At 38.4% G+C, this 13,627-nt stretch overlaps 1 protein-coding gene and 2 pseudogenes across 2 annotated transcripts in view; 2 read left to right on the top strand and 1 right to left on the bottom strand.

Annotated features, from left to right (window-relative positions):
- The window catches only part of LOC106006521, a 58,911-nt pseudogene extending 49,595 nt beyond the window's left edge, over nucleotides 1-9,316 (bottom strand).
- ADGRV1 (adhesion G protein-coupled receptor V1) overlaps nucleotides 1-13,627 on the top strand; it is a 546,992-nt gene that overhangs the window by 335,806 nt on the left and 197,559 nt on the right. The window lies entirely within an intron of this gene.
- On the top strand, nucleotides 9,156-11,165 carry LOC123390422 (annotated as a pseudogene).

The following is a 13,627-nucleotide window of genomic DNA, read 5'->3' as shown; positions in this document are numbered from 1 at the left end:
AATATGATAGCAGAGAAGTTCCTGACAGTACAGTAATTGGCTAAACATATGTACTCGACAGTTAACTATAACAAGGTGAGGCAGCATTCAATTAAGAATAATCTAAGTAGCAAACACAATAAGGAGTTGGTTCTGGAAAAACAATAGACCAGGCATATTTGGAGGAAGGGCTGTCATATGGGTTGTTCCCTGGAGGAGTGGTAGAAGTGAATAAAAGAAAGGTGAGGGGAAATGAACATGAGATATTTATAGAAGATTGAGGAGTTTTTCAAAGTTAATGGTAGGTTCTGAGTTTGAGACTAGTGAAAGGTTTAAGTGGGCTTGGGTTAGAGATTGTAAAGCTATTCCTTATCGATAAATACTGACAAACCCAAATGCCCGAAAGAGGCCAGACAAGCTATTTAAGTGAGATTTGAGGGACTGGCAGATAGGTGTGTCCCTTCTAATGTGTGTCCCTTTTAAGTAGAAGATATGTGTGTCCCTTCTAAGTAGAAGCTACTTTCCAACTCTTGACTAGTCATTCCCTATGGCAAGAACCTCTTTTTAAGAAAAATCAAGGGGGCGCCTGGTTGGTTTACTTGTTAGGCATCTGCCTTCCGCTCCGGTCATGATCCTAGAGTCCTGGGATCATGACCTGAGGACCTTCCTGCTCAGCAGGAAGCCTGCTTCTCCCTCTTCAATCCCCACTGCTGTCTCTCTCTCTCTGTGTCAAATAAATAAATATTTTTTTAAAAAGAAAAATTAAATACCCGAAGAATTGTGTGACATATCTGGATTTTTAAGGCACTAAGTAGACATAACAAAACTTATCTGGAAGCTGCGAAGCTATATCTACAATTTGCATGGGAAAAATAGCCTTGCAGCCTGTTGGTCAGGCCACAGAGATGATGAGTATTTTAGGAAGGTTTTCACAGTTGTTGCCCATAGGTGATTTTGAATGGGCAGTATCTACAGTGTCAAAAAAGCCTTTTGTGTAACTTCTCCAACTAGGAGCTATATATGGTCCCCAAGACTTTGAGACTGACTGAGCTGGTCCTCACGTACTTCTATAGGGTGCTTTGGGTAGGAGGGAAAACTGTAGAATAACTCTTCAAAACTGGCCTTTTCCTGTCACTCATAAAAGTGTCCTTTATCAGCATATCTTTACTGTCTACCTATAGCCACATTTCACTCTTAATCACCAAGAACAGTTAGGGATGCATGGGTGGGTGAGTTGGTTGGTTTGTTAGTTGGTTGTTGTGAGGATCTCCTGAGATCTAGCTGTGCTATGGAAGCTTTAATCCCTGGTTTTCAAGTTAGAAGACCTAGACCTATTCTGTACTTCCTGGCAGGACCTGTAGGACCTTGGACAAATCCTAGGTTTCTTGAACCTGGCCAACTCATTCCCATTCTGGGGCCATGGTACATATTATATTCCTTTGGCCTGCAAAACTCTTTTTCTCCTACTTGCTGACTGTCACTTCCTTGTCCTTAAGATGACAGCTAAAATGTCACCTTTTCAGAGCAGCCTCCTATGATCTTCCCCTCTAAAGGAAGCCCAGCGCTGCTGTAACAAAGTACCACAAACTGGACCACTTAAAACAAGAGAAATTTAGTCTCTCATGGTTCTAGAAGCTAGGTGTCTGAAATCAAGGTATCGGTGGCGCCATGCTCCCTCCAAAGGCTCTAGAGAAGAGTCCTCCTTTGCTCTTTCCTCATTTTTGTTGGGTGCCAGCAGTCCATGGTATTTCTTGGATGGCAGCTACATTAATCCAGTCTCTGCTTCTGTCATCACCATGGCCTCCTGCCTTGTGTGTGCATCTGTGGGGTTCTTATAAGAACACCAGTCATGGGATTCAGGGTCTCCCTAAGCTGGTGTGATCTCATCTAAACTGATGACACCTGCAAAGACCCTGTTTCCAAATAAAGTCAACTTTATTCAGGTTGGAAGGAGGTTCAGGTTGACATGAATTTTGGGGTGATACTATTCAACCATTACAAGGCCCCTCTTTGACTCTCTCCTCCATTGTACTGACCATATTTGTAGTTATATATTCATTTTTTGGTTTATCATCTTGACATGGAAACGCTGTAAGGGCAGGCTTTAAGTCTGTTTTATTTGTTTCTACCTGCTGTTTGTGCCTGGGTCATGGTTGACACCTAAAAGCAAATCAAAACTATTTTTTTTAAAGATTTATTTATTTATTTATTAGACAGACAGAGATCACAAGTAGGCAGAGAGGCAGGCAGAGAGAGAGAGAGAGAGGGAAGCTGGCTCCCTGCCGAGCAGAGAGCCCGATGTAGGGCTGGATTTCAGGACTCTGAGATCATGACCTGAGCCGAAGGCAGAGGCTTAACCCATTGAGCCACCCAGGTGCCCTGCAAATCATAACTATTTATACAGTTAATTAAATAACCTTTTTCCCTGGGGGCAAATTTTCTTCATTGGTAAAAAGATGGGGTTGAAACTGCTGGTTCTTGAGGTATTTCACAGTGCAAATAATACGTGATTCTGGCCTTTCTCTAGATGCTGGGTGACACCAGTTCAGTCTGCGAATCAGTGCAGTATGCATTCCATGAGATTTTTTATTTTTTTAAAGATTTTATTTATTTATTTAACAGAGAGAGAGAGAGAGAGAGATCACAAGTAGGCGGGGTGGGGGGTGGGAAGCAGGCTCCCTGCTGAGCAGGGAGCCTGATGTAGGGCTTGATCCCAGGACCCTGAGATCATGACCTGAGATCATGACAGAGGCTCAACCCACTGAGCCACCCAGGCACCCCTGCTTCCATGAGATTTTTAAAAAATTGCGATTACAGTTTGTCTTTTATTTAGGGTTCTACTTGAAGGGAAAGGACGGGGGGGAAAACCACATGGCCCTGAAATAACAATTCATTTGCCTAATATTAAAGAGAGAATTATAAAAGGGACAACCAGATTCAATACTCTGATTGTGTTTTAAGTGTAGGGAACATTCATTCTGGGTTACATTGTAAGTACGCTGGATATTATGAAAACTAGACACGAAATCTAAATGTACTTCAAGCACTGTTCACTTTTACCTTCAGAGAGATTGATGCTGTAAAGACCTTTTTAAACTTCAAACAATTTTATTTCATAGGAATGTAATATAATTCATTTCTTTTTTAATTTAAAAAGAAGTGGGATAATTATTTCTCATGGAAGTTAATTTATCAGTTTAAATTATTTAACTGGAAAACAATTAAAAATTAGTCGTTAGTCTTGACACTTAATACTTGAGTGTTGCTGAAACATACTGTTTGGGAACTTCAAATTCCATCAGAAAGAGAGTCTGTTTAATTCTATTACTGAGAAAATGGGCTTTTTAAAAAAATTAAAACGTGATTTTGTTTGCATTAAATTTTAGAACGTTTGTTTTAAAAAAAATGCAATTCTAAAAAATGCAATTCTAAAATTCCTGAGCACTTATAATTAAAAAGGAACATAACTTTGTGATAAAAATGGTAAATAACTGAGTATACTAATATTTTTAGGCTGTTGCTATCAGTGATTAAAAAAGCTATTAATAAGCATTTTTTATTTTCCTAGAAATATCACCAAAATAGTCATAGTTTTGGTGTCAGTTAAAAATCATATGTCATATTTGTGATCTCTCTCTCTGTCAAATAAATAAATAAAATCTTTAAAAAAAAATCATATGTCAACTATAATTAAGTTAAAACTTTTTTTTTTTTTTAATCTATTTATTTGACAGAGATCACAAGCAGGTAAAGAGGCAGGCAGAGATAGAGGGGGAAGCAGGCTCCCTGCCAAGCAGAGAACCCGATGTGGGGCTCGATCCTAGGACTCTGAGATCATGACCTGAGCTGAAGGCAGAGGCTTAACCCATTGAGCCACCCAGTTGCCCCAAGTTAAAGCTTTTTTAAAAAATCAGATGACTTCATGATCCTCGGGTCCTGGGATGGAGCTCCGAGTTGGGCTCCCTGCTCACCGAGGAGACTGCTTCTCCCTCTCTATCCCTCTCCCACTCTACTCGTGTTCTCTCTCTCATGCACTCTCTCTCTCGCTCTCTCAAATAAATAAATAAAAACTTAAAAAAAAATAAATCAGGGTGCCTGGGTGTCTCAGTGGGTTAAAGCCTCTGCCTTCAGCTCAGGTCATGATCTCAGCGTCCTGGGATCGAGGCCCTTATCGGGCTCTCTGCTTGGCAGGGAGCCTGCTTCCTCCTCTCTCTCTCTGCCTGCCTCTCTGCCTACTTGTGATCTCTCTCTCTGTCAAATAAATAAATAAAATCTTTAAAATAAATAAATAAATAAATCAAAAGACTTCAGTTCAATTCAATAGATACATTTTAATCCAGGCCCTGTGTATATGCTGAAGATAAAAAGCAAAACAGTACAAGGCACTTCCTGGTCAATGAACTGAATTTTCTCCTATTCCAAAGACAAATTTTTCTTTTTTTTTTTTCCTTTAGTGTTCTAAATTAATCATTGCTGTAGGAAGAGAGGAAAATTAAAACCCCAATGACTGGGAAGTTGGCAGGAGAGGAGCCAGGTATCAGCCATGCCCTTTTATTTCCCATCTTCCCAACCAAGAAGAGGACTTTGGTCATGAGCACAGGTGAAGATAAGAAAAGGGACATGGTTTTCCCTGCCACTGGGAAACTCTATAGGCTCTCTTCATCATAGGGTACCCTTACACATAATGGGTAGACTTGGTTTAGAGTCTCATACATGTGTTCTGAGATGATTTTGAATGAAAAGTCAGAAGGAAGCTGAAAAAAATCGTAATTTTAGAGCACTATAGAAAGGTACCTTAGCTTTCAACCAGCCCTATCCTCTGATTTTAAAATAGATTGTATTCCATTGACTCTTTGGAAGTGACTCTGTAGAGTACGTGGTGCTCTGATGTGAAGTTTCTTGAACTGAGAAGAGATGCTTTTATTCATGTTTGGTTAACCATTTCCAGAATAACATTGCTAAACACAAACTTTGTACAATGTTTGATCCATGATTCCTATCAGCATCTTAATAATTGAATGTTTCTGCATGAATGTTGGAGAATATATTCATTGAAGTATGGTAGTCACTTCAGTGGAAAATGTGGTGTATTTCTACATATGAAGGTGAATACACCATACTCTTCTCTGTGGAGAAGTAGTAGTCCAGATGGGGGATAATCATGGAAAGGGAGGAGGGATTGACATATTCAAGAGGTATTTAAAAGCATAGCTGATAGAATTTGAGAACTAAATGCACAGGATGAAAAAAAAAAACAATAAACTCAAGGGCTTGATTATTTGGCTAGGTTACTAAACAGAAAACACTAGAAGTACTTTCAGTGGTGGGGAGCAAATTTCCATATAGAGTCTTGTAGGGAACAGTTATACCTGAGTATGTATCTCTGATTAATTCACATAATCATAATTGGTCTTGTTTAAGTTTTAAATTTAATACCATCTGATCATTATTTATCTCAAATAGAGCCTAGTAACAAATTTTATTTTTGCCACTATTTACTCATAAAAATGAGCATTTTGCATGTTAATGTAATTTGTTTTATTAGAAATCATGATTGCAGTTGACTTAAAAAGCTAAACAAATAACTTTTAATGGTGCAAGTAATAAAATGAAAAGGTCTCCAATTCAAATTTAGTTTCTAAATCACAGATCTGTAAACATTTCCAAATGAATTGGTACCCTGCAAGTAATAAGTTCAAAATATTTATTTAAACTAAGTAATAAATAATATTTATAAATGTATTGTTCATAAGTAATAAATTATTAATTTAAATAATAAATGATATTTCTTTAAATTCAATAATCAATATTCAACAAACACATTAGACTCTCACTAGGTTCTAGCCAATATTGTTAGACATACCTCAATAAACAAGATGTGCGCCCTGCCCTTTGCAACAACATGGATGGATCTAAATGAATCACAGAAAGACAAATACCATAAGATTTCATTTATACGTAGAGTTTAAGAAACAAAAAAACAAACAAAGGAAGAAAAAAAACAGACAAATGACAGCTGCTGGTGGCCAGAGGGGAAGTGGACAGGGAAATGGGTGAAATAGGTGATGGGGATTCAAGAGTACACTTTTCGTGATGAGCACTGAATATTGTATAAAGTTGTTGAATCATTATATTGTATACCTGACACAAATATAACACTGTACGCTAATTATACTAGAATTAAAGCAAAAATTTAGGGGCCCTGGGGTGGCTCAGTTTATTTAGCGTCTGCCTTCAGCTCAGGTCATGGACCCACAGTGCTTGGATCAAGCCCTGCCTTGGGCTCCCTGCTCAGTAGGGAGTCTGCTTCTCCCTGTCCCTCTGCTGCTCCCCCTGCTTGTGCTCTTTCTCTAGTAATTCTTATAATTTTGTGGTATACTTGTAAAAGGAGGAATGATACAAAGAATTACTAACAGAGAATGAGTAGGATAATGGCTGTAGGGAACTTATTTCATTTTTTATTCCTTAAAAACCTAAATGACAGGTGAAAGCTTTTTTCTTTAAAGATATCTAGAGGGATGCCTGGGTGGCTCAGTCAGTTGAGCATCTGCCTTCAGCTCAGGTTCTGATCCCAAGGTCCTGGGATCGAGTCCCACATCGGGTTTCCTGCTTGGTGGGGAGCCTGCTTCTTCCTCTGCCTGCCGCTTATGCAATCTCTCCCCATTTGTGTGCTCTCTCTCTCTTTCACACACCAATAAATAAAATCTTAAAAAAAAGTTTTAAAGGCCTCTAGAAATGTTTAGTTTTTCTAATTGTGAATCAAGTTTCTGCTATGTTTATTTAATTTTAGCTATGTCAATGGACTGATCAAATAATTATCAATAATATTTAAACGTCCTTCATATATTAAAGCAAATACTGAGGTAACTAAATGTTAAGCTGAAGTTGATTTTTAATGTTAACGGAATATATTAAATATCCATGTATTGTGTAAAAACCTATGGAAAATATAGAACTTCTCTAAGCCTTTTTTTTTTTTAAACATTTATTAAGCTTCAGTTTCCTCATCTATAAAATGGAGGCAGTGTTCTCTAAATTGCATGGGTTATTTAGGGTAAGATGAAATAATGTCTTGTGGGGCATTTAGTGTAGTAACTGGCACATAATAACCACTCATTAAATGGTAATTATTATTATTATTGTGACTGTTGCTGATATAAATAAGTTAGTGCCTTTTTGGCTCTATACCAGATAAAGAAGACTAGTTTTGGTGGTAATGATGCATGACTCATAAAGGTCTCTTTCTCAGAAAATTACCTTTTAAAGAAAAGAGAAGAAATAAAAACATGTAAAATACCTCTAAAAAATTCTGAAATAGGGGCTGAGTTGGTTTTTTTGTTTGTTTTGTTTTTTGGCAAATTCTACCATTGTTTCTTGCAGAATGGCCTTTTAAAAAGTCTTTATCCTTGAGGGGAGATATCCCATGTAGTCTATTTTACCAAAAATGAGGTATGACAAAAATTGTGGTGTGTATAAGGTTTGGGTTTTTGTTTTTGTTTTTTCCTTAGTGATACTTGCCATTGATTGACTGACTGAAGTCTTATAGTAAAACAAATAACTTAATCTGACTATATGCATGTGTAATCTAAGTGGACACTCCCAATCTCCATCTGCTTCTGACTGAGTGATAGCTTCTGATTTACTGAAAGGCATGCATTTGTATATTTTAATTATTAGATGTGATAAGAAAACAGTATGTGTCATGATCTGCCAGTCCTATGTTATTTACAGTAACAGGCACAAGGATATACTAAAGATAGTGCATATACACAATGTGCCATTAGAAAACTGTAAATGTTGATTGATTTTGGTACTGTATTTTCACTATGACAACAATAAAAAAGTAATAATTGTAAAAACCTGTTCAGACCGGTTTCTGACATTCACGAGTTGGCAGAAACTATTTCATTGCATTAAACACCTCCCTGACACACCCAAGACATTCAGAGGCATATTTAATTTAGTATTCAAGGGTCTTTGATTACATACATTTATATAACAAAGTAAGTATAAAATACAGAGAGTCAGGATTTGTATGAGAAGGGAAGGAAAAAGAAAGCAAGCTAGCTGTGAATGTGAGCATAATAGATTTTATGTTCTGTGACCTGAAGACCATAGGAAGGTCATCTAAAAATATTTAAAATGTTCTAGTCAATGTGGAAAAAAAGGAATGGCTGTCTAAAATCAGTGAAAATAGTTATAATGTTAAGTACAATGCTTTTGATAATAGTGAAAATTCAGATTTGGCATTGACAGAATACTTCTGATATTTAAATATTCCCTTAAAGTCTGAAGTAGACATATCAATGAAAAAGATGCTAGCCTAGGCTGGGGTGGTGGGTGGGGTGGGCTGGGGGATGGTCAATAATAAACATACCACATGATGTAAGGTAATGAAAAAGAAATTAAGTATGGCATTATTTCAAGTGTTTTGTTTATAGGGACATGCTATAGGCAATCTCTATTGAGCTCACCAATTTTTAAAAAATTGATAATTTTTCCTTACAGTTACTTTTCCATTTCTGGTTTCTACGTTATTGCATAAGGAATTAACTATGATCCCTAAGTTCTCTTGAACTTTGTTCAATAGAATGAACTTTGTTTTCTTTGTTAAAGTTCTTCAAATCGTTTTTAAATGTTTCTTCAAAATTTTAAAAGTTATACAGATAATGATTAAAAGTTAAACAAAGGAGAGGCTCTCACCAGAATGTATTAGTCATGGAAATGTCATTATACTTTGTGAATATTCCATTATCATTGGCATTGCCACATTGGTAATAGCCAATACATCAGCAGCATGCAAAGGTCTCTTTGTCTTTAGCATCGGATTAATGTTATACACAGCATTCTAATGAAAGGGATTTTGCAGACATAAATGATTAACAAGTAGCAGAAATAATTTAGTGCTCAGCATTTCGTGATTTTTTTTAAAGATTTTTATTTATTTATTTGACAGAGATCACAAGTAGGCAGAGAGGCAGGCAGAGAGAGAGGAAGGGAAGCAGGCTCCCTGCTGAGCAGAAAACCTGATGCTCAGCTCGATCCCAGGACCCTGGGATCATGACCTGAGTGGAAGGCAGAGAGAGGCTTAACCCACTGAGCCACCCAGGTGCCCCGATTTTTTTTAACTTAAAATATCTTACTTTTGTTATTGAAGCAATTGTTTAAAATAGCTTAATCATCAATTAACTTGGGAAGAAGTGAGTAAAAAACTTTTTTGATCAGGTGATGCTAAGTAAATTAGAAAACGTGAGGTATAAAAATTCACAAAATAGCACACCATCTTTGGGGTGATCCATGGTGGACGTTTTGAGGGCAGCTGACCTGCCGCCTGCATGTCCCGGACCGCCCTCCCGTGGAAGCCTGAGCCGGCGGTGTAGCTTTCTCCCTTTGTCTCATAACCATGTCCACCAACGAGAATGCTAATTCACCAAATGCCCGCCTTAACAGATTCAAGAACAAGGGGAAAGACAGTACAGAAATGAGGCGGCGTCGAATAGAAGTTAATGTGGAGCTGAGGAAAGCGAAGAAGGATGACCAGATGCTGAAAAGGAGAAACGTAAGCTCATTTCCCGATGATGCTACTTCTCCACTGCAGGAAAACCGCAACAACCAGGGCACTGTAAATTGGTCAGTTGATGACATTGTCAAGGGCATAAATAGCAACAATATGGAAAGCCAGCTCCAGGCTACTCAAGCTGCTAGGAGACTGCTTTCTCGGGAAAAGCAGCCCCCCATAGACAACATAATTCGGGCTGGTTTGATTCCAAAATTTGTATCCTTCTTGGGCAGAACTGACTGTAGTCCCATTCAGTTTGAATCCGCTTGGGCTCTCACCAACATTGCTTCCGGGACCTCAGAGCAGACCAAGGCTGTGGTCGATGGAGGCGCAATCCCAGCATTCATTTCCCTGTTGGCATCTTCCCACGCCCACATCAGCGAACAGGCTGTGTGGGCTTTAGGAAACATTGCAGGGATGGTTCCGTTTTTCGAGACTTGGTTATCAAGTATGGTGCAGTTGATTCGCTTCTGGCTCTCCTCGCGGTTCCTGATATATCATCGTTAGCATGTGGCTACTTATGTAATCTTACTTGGACACTTTCAAACCTTTGTCGCAACAAGAACCCTGCACCCCCGCTAGATGCCGTCGAGCAGATTCTTCCTACCTTAGTTCGTCTCCTACATCACGATGATCCAGAGGTCTTGGCAGATACCTGCTGGGCCATCTCCTACCTGAAGGATGGTCCAAACGAATGGATTGAAATGGTCGTGAAAACAGGAGTTGTGCCCCAGCTTGTGAAGCTTCTAGGAGCTACTGAATTGCCCATTGTGACTCCTGCGCTAAGAGCCATAGGAAATATTGTCACTGGGACAGATGAACAGACTCAGGTTGTAATAGATGCAGGAGCGCTTTCTATCTTTCCCAGCCTGCTAACGAACCCCAAAACTAATATTCAGAAGGAAGCCACGTGGATGATGTCAAACATCACAGCTGGCCACCAGGACCAGATACAGCAAGTTGTGAATCATGGATTAGTCCCGTTCCTCGTTGGTGTTCTCTCTAAGGCAAACTTTAAGACACAAAAGGAAGCTGTCTGGGCTGTGACCAACTATACAAGTGGTGGGACAGTTGAACAGATTGTATACCTCGTCCATTGTGGCATAATAGAACCATTGATGAACCTCTTAACTGCGAAGGATACCAAAATTATTCTGGTCATTTTGGATGCCATTTCCAACATCTTTCAGGCTGCTGAGAAACTAGGTGAAACTGAGAAACTTAGTATAATGATTGAAGAATGTAGAGGTTTGGACAAAATCAAGGCTCTACAAAACCATGAAAATGAGTCTGTGTACAAAGCTTCATTAAACTTGATTGAGAAGTATTTCTCTGTAGAGGAAGATCAGAATGTTGTGCCAGAAACTACCTCTGAAGGCTATACATTCCAGGTTCAGGATGGCACTGCTGGGACCTTTAACTTTTAGCTTATACAGCCTACGCAGAAAGTTGTTTGTGGTGTGCTTTGTTTGGTAGAAGTTTGTCTTACTGTTTCTCTACTAAGAACTCTTTTTAAATGTGTTTTGTTATTGTAGCACTTTTTACAACAAAACTCTACTTGACCAGTTCCAAACTGTAAAAACTGTATGAAGCTCCTCCTGCCAGTGGATTTCTTACTTCTATGTGGACTCTCCTCTCTTGCAGTGTCCTGTAAATAAAGATTAAATTCCACCCTTTTCTTTACTTCACCATTAAAAGAAAAAAAAATCACAAAATAGAGTAAGTGGATAATTTAGATTCAGGTGCTGTTCAGTTAAGTTCAAGACAAAACACCATAATAATAGTAAATATTTTAATCAGGAAAAAGGGAAATTAATAGCAGAATCTAAAAGGTGTTAATACTGGCAAGATTCTGCTTCAAGATGAGACGAAATAATAGGGACCAGATTTGCCCTCAGATCTGAAACAGATGGAAAAACGGAACAATATACAAAACAACAATTTCAATAGGCTTGACCTCAAGCAGTGAAGGATAAGGGTCCCTGAAGTGTAAGAAACAAACAGGGTGAGATTAGTAGTTGCCCTGGAATACTGCCTTATAAAATTTTCTAGGCTTTGCCACAAAAAGGAGGAATCCAGGGGTAGTCTACAGAGTCAAAGGACTAAGGGGACAAGATGAGAGTCTGAGAAAACCAAGGTGCTAAAGTTCGCAGGTCAAAGTACTGAAAGGGAAAGAACCTTGGTTATGTGCATGGAGTTCTTAGTTTTCACTGAGTACTGACCAGCCCATGTGTGTGAAGAAACTATCCAAGGCTAGAGAGTCCTGCAAAAGGCAAAGGTGAATAATGGGAGGGGCTTACACATAGCCATCAGTAGTGTCTTTTCCCCCTACTAAACTAAAAACCTCAAGATCCACAAATGCTTGGGTAGAGTACACAGAAATGTCTGCCCTTGGCCTTGGCCTTGTGGAATGATTGGCCTGAGCACCAGGCCCTGCCCAACAGATCTTAACAGCAAGAATCTGAAAGACCAAACTGCTTCTTCCATGGGCATCCTAGGGCAAAGCTCAAAAATATAGGAGAACAAATGTCCAATACCCAAAGAGGTAAAATCACAGTGTTTGACATTCAGTTAAAAAAAAAAAACCTGTAAGACATGATAAAGGGCAAGAAAATATGATGCATAATTAAGAGATTAAGTCAATAAATCAACTAATACAGAAGTCTTGCAGATGTTAGAATTGGCTGACTAGGACACCAGTACGTTTATTATGGCTGACTCTGTGCATTCAGAAGGTTAAGCAGAGACATGGGAGAGATTCAAAATGAACTAAATCAAACTTTTAGAAATGAAAACTGCAATGTGTGAGAAGAAAAGCACCCTGGTTGGGAGTAGTAGCAGATTAGAAATAATGGAAGAAAAAATAAGCAGATTTGAAAACAGCAGTATCAATTACTCTAAAATAAAAAAAGAGGAAGTCAAAATAAATCAACAGAGCACCAGTGAGCTGTGGGGGGAAAATTAAGCATCTCATGTGTATTTGTGCCAGAAAGATTGGAGAGAGAGCATTTTAATGGCCGGGGAAAAGCATGTTAAAAAGTTAACAATTAGGGGCACCTGGGTGGTTCAGTGGTTAAAGCCTCTGCCTTCGGCTCAGGTCATGATCCCGGGGTCCTGGGATCAAGCCTCACATCGGGCTCTCTGCTCAGCAGGGAGCCTGCCTCCTCCTCCTCTCTCTCTCTGCCTGCCTCTGTGCCTACTTGTGATCTGTCTGTCAAATAAATAAAAATCTTAAAAAAAAAAACTTAACAATTAAAAATTCCCAAATTTCTTAAAAACTCTAAACACACATATTCAAGAAGCTTAATAAGCCCCAAACAGAAGGAACATGAAGAAACCATACAAAAAGTATATCATAATAAAATTGAGCAAAAGCAACATAAAGAGAAAGATCTTTAAAACAACAAAAATGAAAGAATTCTGTGCAGAGGAAGAAATATAAGAATTACAGCAAATTTCTTGTCAGAAATAAAATAAATGAGGAATTAGTAGAGCAACATGTTTAACTGAAGGAGAAAAAAACCTGTCAACTAAAATATTTTTCAGAATAAAGGCTAGGGCGCCTGGGTGGGTCAGTCGGTTGAATGTCCCACTGTTGGTTTTGGCTCAGGTCATGATCTCAAGGTCTTGAGATAGAGTCCTTGTCTGGGCTCTGTGCTCAAAGGAGAGTCTGCTTGAGATTCTCTCTTCCTGTCCATCTGCCTTTCTCCCCCTCTAGAACAAATAAGTACATCTCTAAAAAGAAAGGAATAAAAGTTGAATAAAATGTCTTAAATTGTACAATAGCTAAAAGAAATTACTGGATAATTCTCACAGAAGTAACAAAAATGAAACAGCAAAAAACTCTGCCATGGGGTTTCAGTTGCATTAGAGCACTCTATTCAGCATGTAATTGGAGGAAATACAATGGAAATACTGAAATAAAAGTAATATTCTCCCTAATAAAAAAAAATCAAACAGCAAGATACTGGACTTAAAAACCAGCATACAAAATCAGATTAAATACAACTAGTCTATGCCATTTAGAAGGAGATTTTCAAATTGAATAAAAAAGCAAGACACTATACACTGCCTACAAGAAACACATTT

This window comes from Mustela putorius, unplaced genomic scaffold (genome assembly GCF_011764305.1).
Source record: "Mustela putorius furo isolate JIRA1106 unplaced genomic scaffold, ASM1176430v1.1 tig00537350_pilon_pilon_pilon, whole genome shotgun sequence".
NCBI classification, from domain to species: Eukaryota; Metazoa; Chordata; class Mammalia; order Carnivora; family Mustelidae; genus Mustela; species Mustela putorius.
Note: the sequence above shows the minus strand (reverse complement) of the source record. Positions and strands in the feature narration are given on the sequence as shown.